This window comes from Podarcis tiliguerta (assembly GCF_965153285.1).
Source record: "Podarcis tiliguerta genome assembly, chromosome: 17".
NCBI lineage: Eukaryota > Metazoa > Chordata > Lepidosauria > Squamata > Lacertidae > Podarcis > Podarcis tiliguerta.
This window is the reverse complement of record NC_139550.1, coordinates 23,514,326-23,527,944: the sequence shown is the minus strand read 5'-3', so window position 1 is coordinate 23,527,944 and position 13,619 is coordinate 23,514,326.

The window sequence follows — 13,619 nt, the reverse complement described above, 5'->3', positions numbered from 1 at the left end:
TTATTTGTTTCAAACCACCAAGCCCAAGGATGCTGCAAAAGTTCAGAATTCCCCTGAAAACCAGCGATGAAATTAGTCTTGTCAAAAAGAATCCAAGAGTGTAACAACCCACTTAATCTTCATTTTTTAAAAAAAAAAAAAAAACATACCCACGGAACTAAAGCCCATTTCAGAAATTCCCTCCATGCATTCAAATAATTTACATTATTTACTTACTTACTTATTTAAAGGATTTAAATAATCCTTTCAGCAAAATCCACACGGTGGCTAACAAAACTTCCCAAGCATAAAACAACTTTAAAGCACAGAAAACTATACGAAAACAAAAGTGGAATCAGTAGATCGGGATTAAAAACAGCAAATGCGGCCAAGATAAAACACAAAGGTATTTGTCTGGTACCAACAAGTAGCACCAAGCAGGTCCCTCTGTTGATCAGAGTTTCATCACTGAGAAGGGCTTTTCCCCAGTAACCACTACCAGTCACTAAAGTCACTGACAGCCTGGACTGGGGTGGGGAAGAGAGGGGATGTGTCGCAGGTAGGTCTACCTGGCACCCTTGCTGACATCTTTTTGCTACTCCACACACACACACACACACACACACACAAACACACACACCAGTGTCCAGTGTCAGACACTGGGGTCTCAAATTTCAGCAGCGCCCTGTGCAGTGCCCAAATTCAGCATCTCCCAGCTCTCGTACACTATTAGACAGCAGAGTTTTGTTGTCATCCCCCCGCTGCCACCCCAGCGCCCCTGAGGGTTTGCATCCAGTGAAAACAAATGGTTCACATTCCCCTAAATCTGCCTTTGAAGTACAGTGGATGCTCAGGTTGCGAACGTGATCTGTGCAGGATGCACGTTCGCAACCTGCAGCATCCACAACCCGCAGCGGCACGTCTGTGCATGCACGGGTTTTGATTCGGTGCTTCTGTGCATGTGCAAAGCGCAATTTAGCGCTTCTGCACATGCGCGACCGCCGAAATCCAGAAGTACGGTAACCTGTTCCAGTACTTCCAGGTTTCAGTGGTCCGTAACCCGAAAAAATGCAACCTGAAGCGTCTGTAACCCGAGGTATGACTGTAACTCTGCTCCCGACAATGATTACATTTATAACATGGTATAACACGGCCACACCACCACTTTTTTCAGCACAGTATTACACAAGAAAGCAAACTGTCACATGTAACAGAATTAATGGTAGGCGCTTGCAGGTTTTAAACACTAGGGAATGATTATTTTCCAACAGTTTCTCTTTTCTTAGGTAAACATATCCAAGTTCTGGGCAAAAGCCTTATATTTCCTGTAAATGTCATTTAGCATATAAAAAGCTCCCAGACTCTGACAGAGTTAGGATGAGATACACAACATGTAATTCCTAAAAGTGCCCAGTGCCCCATATATATTTATATGTGTCTAAATCATTTTATCATCCACTTAATAGCAGAACAAATTAGTCATACCCTCTGATTTGGTACACATTATGCTGAGACATGCCCACGCTAATATGCTTTCTGATAAAGTAAATGCTTACCCTGTCAAAGTACAAATCTTATTTGGACTCTAGTAAAGTCAAGGAACAGAGAGCTGAGTCTGCAGCAGGACTGCTTACTCAAAGCGAATTTGAGATTTATTAGCAGATTTCATTAAATATATGGTTGCCCCGAGCAGTCAAGGTTGTGAAATTGGGATGCAACAGCTAACCAGCCTGTAGGAAAGGAAGGGAAGTTTGCTTGGATGAAAAACAACACGTCCGACAAATGCAGGTACCAAATAAAATACATACACAGGCGTTGCCTAATAGGAGAGAATGGCTATTCTCAAACCGAGCCCTGATTCAGCTCCTTATTCTCTGAGTCCAGTTAAATTATGATCCACTGTTTTTAATGTATTTATTTTTTTAAAGAAGGTTAATAATATACCAACTTCCGGGCATTACTAAACTAATGGCCTCTGTTCAGATTGGGATAGTTTTACAACCCACTTTATTCACTGCTTTTATTAATTTAAAGGATTTATAATAGACCACCATTCAGGCATTACTAGCATCCAAGCATAATAAAATAAAAACTTCAAAAGCAGTTGAAAGCCCAAAGCACCCTGTACAGTGGTACCTCGCAAGACGAATACCTCACAAGACGAAAAACTCGCAAGACGAAAGAGTTTTTTGTTTTTTGAGTTGCTTCGCAAGACGAATTTCCCTATGGGCTTGCTTCGCAAGATGAAAACGTCTTGCGCCTTTTTCTTAAAACCGTCAATGAATTCCTATGGGAAACCATCAATGCATTTCCGTGCTTTGCAAGACGAAAATTTCACAAGACGAAAAAACTCGCAGAACGAATTAATTTCGTCTTGCGAGGCAACACCGTATATGCAAACAAGAGAAATATGCAGGAATAGTCAAAAACAGTCTGAAAGCCATAGTATTAACAGCAGGATCAAGAACAGGGGCCAGCAACCTAAGGCCCATGGGCCATAAGTGGCCCATGGCGATCATTTAACCAGCCCATGGACCCCTGCTGCCCACTCGGGGACCCTTGCCACCCACTCGGTCGGCTCCCAAGCACCGCGCTAAACCGGTGCGGAGCAGAGCAGAGTAGGAACCTCCTTCCACGATGCTGGCGAACTTCCCATTGGCTGCAGGAACCTCCTGCAGCCAATGGGAACCTGCGCACGCCCCCTCCAAGCCGGAAGGAGCACCGGAAACAGCGTTTGTGCTTGCGTGCGTGCGCACATACACACACTCCGGCCCACTGCGACGTCGGCGGGACCGTGAACCAGCCCAAGCCACAAAAAGTTTGCCGACCCCTGAATCAAGAACAACAGAAAACATATTAAAAACAACAGCTGGGTGGGAGAGGATATACAGCAATTTTCTTCTTTTGTGAGCTGTTTTGACTACTGTAGGGATGCGGGTGGCGCTGTGGGTTAAACCACAGAGCCTAGGACTTGCCAATCAGAAGGTCGGCGGTTCGAATCCCCATTGACGGGGTGATCTCCCATTGCTCGGTCCCAGCTCCTGCCAACCTAGCAGTTCGATAGCATGTCAAAGTGCAAGTAGATAAATAGGTACCGCTCTGGCGGGAAGGTAAACGGCGTTTCCGTGCGCTACTCTGGTTCGCCAGAAGCAGCTTAGTCATGCTGGCCACAAGACCCGGAAGCTGTACGCCGGCTCCCTCGGCCAATAAAGCGAGATAAGCGCCGCAACCCCAGAGTCGGTCACGACTGGACCTACAGGTCAGGGGTCCCTTTACCTTTACCTTTACCTTTGACTACTGTACACTGGTCAGTAGTTACCTGGGTCTTCCCCCCCCCTTTTTTTTGAAAATGCAGACATTTGCCTGCCTCCAGTCTTCAGGGACCTCACCTGTTCTCCAAGAATTCTCAAAGATTAAAGATAAGAGGCTCTGAGATGACTTCCACAAACTCACTGGGTGCAGCTTATCAGGCCCTTGAGACTTCAATTCATTTAAAGTAGCTAGTGGTCCCCTTAGCACCGCTTTACCGATCTTGGTCTGCAGCTGCCTCCTTGCCTCTCAGATTCAGGTGCATGTCATCAAGTGATGGAAGAATGACCTAAATGTAAAAAGCTGTGTTGGTGTACGTGCAAATAATCTTTCTGTCCTTAACTTCCATGTAAAGTGGAGTAATAGTGCAATTCTATGCATTTTGACTCTCAAGTAAGACCCAATACTCCCAGCTTACTCCCAGATAATGGGGTATAGGATTATGGCCTAAATATGTTCTGCCAGTCTAAATACCATACCTTTCTGTCTATAAGACGCCCCCATGTATAAGACACCCCCTATTTGGGGGGACTTGGCACAGAGAAAGAAGAAAATGGGGGGAGATGGCACAGAGTTTTTGAGCTTTTTTGGAGGGGATTTCCCAGGGTTGTTGAGCTTTTTTTAGGGGGGGATTGCCGAAAATCTCTCATTCTCACACATCGCAAAATCCACCTCACGTCTGTCCCCTCGCCGGCAGAAGCTGCCAATCGACTGCCCAATTGCTGCAGTGTCAGCCAATCAACACCACCCATTGACACAGCAACCAATAACACGCACAGTAACCGCTGACAGCCGCGGCAGCAACCAATCAAACGTCCACCCATGTATAAGAAGACCCCCACTTTTTAACATGATTTTTAAAGACAGCAACATAGTCTTATACATGGGAAAGTATGGTAATTCTCTGGCTTGCTACCTTTCCCCCATGGAGCTGGTGAGGTGCTCGCCGTTCCTTCACTTAATGCAAGAAGTGACTCAGCTAATCCTCACGGCGTCTTATACACATGGAGGTCCAAGTCAGACTTTCCCCACTGCCTTCCACAAAGACACATTTTTCTGAGGGGGAATGCTAAGAGTTGGACTGAGGGCCTTCTGGCGGTTCGCTCACTGCGAGAAGCCAAGTTACAGGGAACCAGGCAGAGGGCCTTCTCGGTAGTGGCGCCCGCCCTGTGGAGCACCCTCCCACCAGATGTCAAAGAGAAAAACAACTACCAGACTTTTAGAAGACATCTGAAGGCAGCCCTGTTTAGGGAAGCTTTTAATGTTGATGGACTGTTGTATTTTAATATTCTGTTGGAAGCCGCCCAGAGTGGCTGGGGAAACCCAGCCAGATGGGTGGCGTATAAATAATACATTATTATTATTATTTATTATTATTATTATTATTATTACTACTACTACTACTACTACCACTTACTACTTCTCTGCAGTGCATACAGCACTCTACACGGAGCTTGTTATTACCTATTAATATTATTGTTGTCCTTCACCACAAGGGGCTGGCTAAGCTTCTGAAGCAGCAACATCTCTCCTTTCTCCTCTGTTTTCACTTCCTCCACTTCTGTAGCCACAACATTTTTCCTCTTGAGAAATTAGACTCGGGAACAGCCTAATGTTTGACAACTTGACAGCGAAGGGAGAAAAATTAAGCAGCCCATTTGCTAGCCTTGACAACTGGCACTAGCATATTGGTCTCTTCCACAACAGCTGACCTGATCATTGCTATGGGAACCAGCAGGAAGCAAAGTGCCACACGACAGGAGCTGCTGCTGAGTGATAAAGGTTAATACACAAAATGGATGAACAAGTTAAGAGCTTATTATAAAATTCTTGTGGCTTGGGAAGTATAGCCTGCCTCTGAAAAGTTTTCCTTTTTAAAAAAATAAAAATTAAAGCACTGAACAAAACTCACGAATTAACAGAAAAGAGAAACTGTCACTGCCCTCAAAGTCTCTTGTTTGGTTCTTTGTATATTTTGTTAGCTTTTCACAATAGAATGGAGGCTCAAGACATCACACACACACACACACACACACACACAGAGCAGAGTAAAATCAATAGCGTGAGGAATGACTCAAACAGCTTGTATTTTCACAGTGGTAATCAAAAAGTAATTTTAGATCCAATAATTTGTATTGATTGTTTGTGAAACTGTAACCCATTATGCCAGAAGCCCAGTTGTGTGGTTATAAATATGTGTACCATTTTGTTGGGCTTGTCCTTTACTTATTGAGTTTTATTTTCTCGAGAAGAACCTTTGTTTTTAATGTTGCTAATACACTGGGGCAAGGTGGGGAGCCATTCTTTCTGTAAACCCTTCCAAGTCTAGCTATTCTCTGCTATTTCTTTGTTTGCAGCAAACTCTGAAGAGGCAGGCAGCTTATGCCAGCGTTCTGCCAAATACCGTTAAAATGTTGGCATAGTGATCACGCCCATGACTTCTGATGTTCTGCAATGTATGCTGGAGTTGATAGAAGTCCATTCTAAAGGCAGCAGGTCACAAATTGCATATGCAATCGATTAGTGAAGAGTTCTGATGGACTTGTTGAAATTGTGTTGAGTAATGAAGAAGATTCAGAGTGTGTGGCATATTGTAAGGCAGGGTAGTCAACATGGTGCCCTCCGGATCTTGCTGGAGTAGAACTCCCATCATCCCCACTAACCATTGCCTATGGTGGTTGTGCTGATGAGACCCACATTGGCTCCCAGTACATTTCTGAGTACAATTCAAAGTGTTGGTGCTGACCTTTTAAATCCTAAACAACCTTGGCCCTGTGTATCTGAAGGGGTGTCTCCACCCCCAACATTCAGCCCGGACACTGAGGTCCTTCTGCGAGAGCCTTCCTCACTGTGAGAAGTGAAGCTACAGGGAACCAGGTAGAGGACCTTCTCAGTAGTGGCACCTGCCCTGTGGAATGCCCTCCCCTCATGTGTCAAGGAAATAAACAACTATCTGACTTGTAGAAGACATCTGCAGGCAACTCTGTTTAGGGAAATATTTTAATGTTTGATGTTTTTTCGTGGTTTAATATTCTGTTGAGAGCTGCCCAGAGTCCCTGCGGAAACCCAGTCAGATGAGTGGGGTATAAATAATAAATTTATTATTATTTTACTACTACTATTACTACTACTGCTACTGTTGAGTCTGGAGGACACCACATCGCCTATCCTTGTTGTAAGATGTTGAAGGTCTCACACCAGAAACTCTACAGGGCCTAAAATATATATTTTCTTCTCCAACCCGGTGGCTTGGCAGACAAGGGTGTTGCTGCCTTCATCTCTGCTGTGCTTCAGGACCATCAAGAGTGGGCAGCCAGAGGACAGCATGACAACTACCATCTCAGCAGTGGCCAGGCAACAAAAGTGATTGATAGGCTTCAAAGTGACCCTTTTATTGTTTCTGATTCTGGTCTATCTCCTTTTCACTCAGATACAGACTGAGCTGCTCTCAGACGCCTCATCTGTGCCTTGCTTGGTTGTTCTCACTGATGTGGCATTTCCTCAGCGTAATCACGGTCTGGGTGTGTGTTAGCTCCAAGATGGAAACTTGGTGACATTGGTGGATGTATGTTGCCGCGTTCATATTCCTAAATGGTTAGTTAATGAATTTTGGAAACAGATTGTTATAGAAATATCAGGAATTGTGGGTAGGAAGGTGGGAATATATAAATTAATGGTTCTTATTAGTCTGAGTAGCATCGAGTTAAAAACAAAAGAGGAATGTGAATTGGGTAAAATTGATGGTAACTGCAGCCAGACAGATTATAGTGAGTAACTGGAAAAATGAAGAGCTAGGGGTGAAACAATTGGGGGGGGGGGGAGGCTGAATAATATTATAATTTTAGAATACCTAACAGTGAAGATACACAGAATGAAAGGGTTTAAGGTCAGTGAGAAAGAGGAGGATTGGTTTGAGAAGATATTGAATTATTTGGGTAGGTTTGAACAATATGGGGCAATTAAAATGTTAAAAGTTAAATAAACCTTGTGGATGGAGGAGTGTTAACGTATATAAAATTGTACATATGGTTGATTTGAATATGTCATTATTGATTATGTATACCCAATGTATCAGCCTCCTGGGGGGTTTCACTGTTTGTGTTTTGGTTGTTGGTAAAAACAAGAAAGAAAAAAAGATATTGCTAAATGGTAGGTGGCTGGGTTGTGCAATAAGGGGCACAAATCCATCCCCTTCCCCACTACCACCTGAGAAAAATGTCTCTGCATAACTAACAAGCAGGCTAGTCATGAAAGCAGTTTCAACCCTGCCCAAAGAGAGCCAGGCAAGGGCAGGATTTACCTTCTTAAACAGAGGGAAGAGATCACAAAGAGTTCCTTCACATCACCTTCAATTAATAAAGCTGGTCCTAGCGAACCCAAGACTAGTAAGCCATGTCCTGATGTTTTATTGTGAGTGTGGGTGCAATCAGCATTTCATGATTCTTGCTTCTGCTGAAGAGAAATAACAATAAATCTTCCATTTTAAAGCTCCAGATCTCAAATTATCAGAATTTTTAAAGTGTCGCGATTTTGGATTTGGTTGATAAAGTATAAAGTTCAAGGATCTAGACTTACATGTTACGTGATTAAATTAATTTGCATTTCATTTAACCTGTAAGAGACTGATTCTAATAAGTTGTACTGAATTTATTAACTTGTGTTTTCACGCTGGATGTTTTGCTTTAACAAAGAATAGAAATCAACGCACATTAAAACATTTCACCTGTTCTTTTTAGATTTGATAAGTATCGTAAAATGGGACAAATAATTTAGTGTCATAAATAATTATTTCTTTCAACCTCAATAGAAAACAACAATGGCGACAATGATAATCATATTCAGTTTGTTTTACTAGATGTGAGTAATGGTGATAAGGATGAAAATAGGGAGAACAGTAACAATGGCAGCATGATGGGAGTGCATCTCTTGCAGTTTCAAGATCCCACCATTCTAGGTTTCCATTTCAGCACAAATGAGCACCTCTCACCACCATAAAATATTCTGTCCTGCGTTTCCCATCATTTTATTCCCTGCATTATGATGATGTGATCAATGGTGATGCTACAATATATAAACAAGGCATGATTTAAGGGTGTGAGCCTCCATGATGAATATGCAAGAGAGCGCTAGCTCCGGCTTATAATCACAATGGGCTGCTCTTGCTGCTTCAGCAGAACCATCTGTTTATGTTAAACTGCTTGTTCTCCTTTTCAAAGGTAGTCTTTATTGATGACCTTCCCAGCAACACCTTTAAGGTCAGATAAGCAAGTTAAGGGGACAGTAATTAGGAAATGGATCTCTTGACTAATAAAATTCTACAGCTTTGAAGATGGTGCCTTGATATTTCACTTACCTCTATTAGAAACAATTGTTACTGGCAACTTTCGGTGATTTGCCAGTAGTCAGTTGCAATTTGTAACTCTCTTCTTCTCTCCCGACCCTATTCCCCTTAACTGTTTGCACTGTCTCCTCCGAAATGGATTAGGCACATTGATTCTTTCTCTGCTAGGTACATTGAACAAATGTAATGTTTGCCATTCAATATGCATGCATTTATAATTTTGTGCAGCTGTGCAGAAAGCAAAAGATGCAGATTCCGGCCAATACATCACCTTGTGGTGACATTTCTATGTATAAAAACTCTTGCATGGAATCAGGCCACTGTTAAGCCCCTTGAAGTTGACATTAGAATTACATTGGGAAAAGCTTCTTCTTTCTTTGGCAATCCCTCGCAGCCGAGTAAGATTGTATTCCATAAACACGGTTTTAACAGTGAGTCTGTAAGTGATTGTGGAGGCCAATTCTAGATCCACATGTCCTTCCACAGTGGGGACACTGGTTTCCGGGCGGGAGTTGATCACGGTGGATTTGCCAAGCATGCCTTCCTCTTAGCACGTTTCTCCCTTGCGTCTTGAGTTTGGGTGTCTTCAAAGCCCATGACACCTTTGGTAAAGGCTGTTCTCCAATTGGAGCGCTCGCAGGCAAGTATTTCCCAATTGTTGGTGTTTATACTATATTTTTTTTAAGATTTGCCTTGAGACAGTCTTTAAACCTCTTTTGTTGACCACCAGCATTACGCTTTCCATTTTTAAGTTCAGAATAGAGCAGTTGGTTTGGAAGACAATAATCAAGCATCCGCACAACATGACCAGCCCAACGAAGTTGATGTTGAAGAATCATTGCTTCAACACTGGTGATCTTTGCTTCTTCTAGTATACTGGTATTAGTTCGCCTGTCTTCCCAAGTGATGTGTAAAATTTTTCAGAGACACCGTTGATGGAATCTTTCAAGGTGTTGGAGATGGTGTTTATAAGTGGTCCATGTTTCACAAGTATACAGTAAGGTTGGTAGTACAATAGCTTTGTAAACAAGCATTTTGGTTTCCCTGTGAATATCCTGCTCTGAAACACCATTGCATGTATCTGGAACAATGCAGATGCCAACATCTCCACAGGTTCTTTTTCGTTACTCTAGGAATATTAAAAAATACCCACCCTCGTAGTTTGTTCCATGTTCATATCACCCAAGGTGATGCTCTGCTCAAGGGGCTAGGCATTATTTTTGTTATATAAAACACACACACACACAAACAGAGGTGGGAGTTTAAAATATCCCTCGCAATATTCCTTTAGGTACCAGACACACCCCATAAAGAAAAGTTGGCACAATGATTGATTCTCCCAAATCTGCAAAGCCATTAATCTTTAAGTTGAAAAATAGCTGTGCAATTAGTTCATCTAATTAAAACAAAACACTGAACTTCTTCAAATTAAATATTTAAATTCTTGGTCCAGCAGTCATTCTTTTAAACAGTCTATGGCATCCATTACATTGCCATTGTCTTCTAGTTTCCCAGATGTCTGAGATGAAAGCTAAGTTTTCAGTAAACTTTGGAAACCAAAGTTTGGAAACTTTTGTGAACTTACATTTCCCAGGGTTTGTAGCACTCAGGACTAGGATTGGCCCAGGAGATTTTACTTCTAGAGGAAAAGCCCCCTCCCCAATAAAATTCCATGAGCAAAAGCTGATGGTATTGGAAGTGGAATCTTACTTCTACAATGACAATGGGATAGCGTCTTCTGGTATACCTGAGAGCAGCAGGCTAGCTTACAGAAGATATAGGAGGCTTAACACATAACTCTGAGCTACAACAGAGGGGATTAACAAGAAGCGGGGGGGGGGGGGAATCACGATAAATGGCTGTGAGGCTGCCACTGCTGCCAAGCAGAATTTGCTGCCCGAAGCAATTATTTACTCCATTTAATGGTGGGGGCATCCCTGCCTGGGAAGTGCTGCTCCTGATACTGGGGAGATATGGAGATCTCATGGAGAGGTCTCCCTATTCCTGCAGCCATTTCTAGATAATGGAGAATGCAAGCACCATTATGGGTCAAGACCAATTTTTGGTGCAGTCTCATCTTGCCTTGTAATGACTTGCAGGAGGAATGTCTTCCAAGGCTGAGGATACGGATTGCTGAAGGGTCTGGCTAAGTGATGTGGAGAATTGAAGACATACATCAATTTAACATTTATTCTGGGAATCAATAGATACAGTCAGTGCAAAATCCATGCTAGATATATTAGAGTTGCCATATGTCCAGAATTTCCTGGACACCCCCAGTATTTTGCCCTCATAAACAGCATCCAGGAAGAAATCGTTTAAATGTCTGGGAAACTCCGGGTGTATGGCATCCTATGTCGGAAGTGTCATTTTTGCCAAATTTAATTAAAAATACATCAAAAACTCTCTTTTAAAAAGATTTGGCCCCTGCAAAAAAAGGCTCAACAACTTTTGTTCACCTTTTGAAATATGGCAGCCCTAATATGGCAACCCTCACTGCCACACTCTTGATATACAATTATGTTGTATACAATATACAATATACAATTATGTTTAATAGTAATGCCACCCAAGTAATCTTCAGCATGGATTATTGATTGATTATTTAATTTCTATACGGCTTAACATATTTAAAACATCTCTAAGCGGTGTACAAAAAACTGAAAAAACAGCAGAGAACGTAAGCAAAGTATTCCAAAAATACACAGTCACATATGTTACATTAATACAAAGTTACTAATACATATATAGGTAAAGATGAAGGGACCCCTGACCATTAGGTACAGTCGCAGACGACTCTGGGGTTACGGCGCTCATCTTGCTTTATTGGCCGAGGGAGCCGGTATACAGCTTCCAGGTTATGTGGCCAGCATGACTAAGCCGCTTCTGGCGAACCAGAGCAGCGCACAGAAACGCCATTTACCTTTCCGCTGGAGCGGTACCTATTTATCTACTTGCACTTTGACGTGCTTTCGAACTGCTAGTTTGGCAGGAACAGGGACCAAGCAATGGGAGCTCACCCCATCGTGGGGATTTGAACCGCCAACCTTCTGATCGGCAAGCCCTAGGCTCTGTGGTTTAACCCACAGTGCCACCTGCATCCCAATACATATATAAATCAGTATCAATTTACTTTTCTTCTGACACACCCTCCCTCTCAGCCTCTGGGCTCTCACCCGAAGAAGTCTCACAATGTGAAGAGTTCCTGGAAACAGTGGGCATCACCATAGACTCTCACTTTAGTCCTGCTTTTTTAGGCAGGCCCAAGGTGGATGGTTCTTCCCCAGACTGCCCATGGCTTTGTCCCATTCAGCTGCACTCTCCAGACCCAGTCCCAGGTACAGCAAGTTTGTTCAGTTTCCCAGTGTGTCTAAAGGATGGGGAAAGGGCCTCCGCTCCACTCACAGCTTTTTCTTCACCCACTGTCCCCTCTTCCAGCATCTTGAGACTGGTCCTCCTTTTTTGCTTTAACACCACCCAGTTTAATTTTTATCAACTTCCTTCCTTCCTTCCTTCCTTCCTGTTGAGATGTTTGAGTTTCAAGTCAAATGCAACTCGTACAAGTAGTTAAACAGGCATCTTCATACCAGTGTAATGATGGAACAAAGAAAACCATTCTTCTTGAAAATTAGAATCACACAGCATGCTTGGAAGAGAGCGGGGGTGGCGGGGCAGGGAGATTCTGATAAAATAAATTCTGTAAGCCTCTGATTTTGCTGAAAGATAAAGAAAATACAATAATGCATTTTCCCAGAATGACAGCTAGTGATATCTCCAAATGGCTTTCACCAGAAGAAAGCCAGAATACTGCTCCAATCAATACCCTGATAGTCTGTAATGTAAAGATTAAGATCAGAATATTTAAAAATTTAATACTTTACCTCTCCATATAGCACTTTGGAAGTCAATATCATTGGGAACCCGGTCCATTTCCCTGCTTTGAATGCATTATACATTTAAGGATTCTAAATAATTCATCAAGTCCATGTGATTAAAATGAAAAATGTAAGTCCATCTATTATCTTCTACAGCTGCTGCTTGGATATTAGTTTGCCTAACTGCTCAGGGTTCTTTCCTCCTGTACTTAATTGAGACTTCAATAGATGGATCACAGAAAAGAGGATCTGGGCACGGAGCACCCCCTAAAAAATAAGAATAAAATGCAGATGCTGATTTTAAAAGGGATTTATATGCAAACACAAACTATTGTCCAATATTTATGTTTATGGGCCACCCTTAAAATGAGATTACTTGCCCATAAAAAAGACATTTGAATAGAATAAAGATAATACTGTATTAATTTCATTTTTCAGTGCCAGCACTATGAAATTAAATACAGAGGGAACAAAAAAAATTAGCAGATTTTTACATTATCATTTGCAGTATCTTCTCGGGGTCCATTTCCTGCATATTCACCTGGTCTTCTTGGCACTGCACTCATACCACATTCACATGTCAATCTAGCATCCTTCAGACACCCTTGCTGCATCCACTAAAAGTGCAACCCTGCAGGTTCTCCCCCACCCCTCAAAAGGCTAGTAACTCAGTACTAGAGAGAGGAGGGGTGGAGACACCCGGTCACCCTCCCTCCCTTTTCAATTATTGCAGGGATGAGGAACCCGTGGTGCACCTGATGTTGATGGAAGTACTCCAATTTGCATCACTCTCGGCCACCATGGCCAATTGTGTCTCACAACATCCGAAAGGAAACAGATGCTCACAACATCTCTGGAGTGGGCACAGATTCCCCATCCCAGACTTGCAGTATCTGGAGTGCTGCTGCTGCAACCTGGTGAGTGTGAATTAAAGGAAAGAGCTAGTTAGAACAAGGGTAGCTGCTTGTTTCAGTGATGATTTATTTAAATATTTACTTTCTACTTATATAAGCAGGGCATTTTGTCCCAAGAGGTAAAAGGTAAGATGGGTGCCTCTCCTCAAAGCCGTTGAATCACACCTCAACACTGTAAATAGGTAGCACCCTTCACTGCAT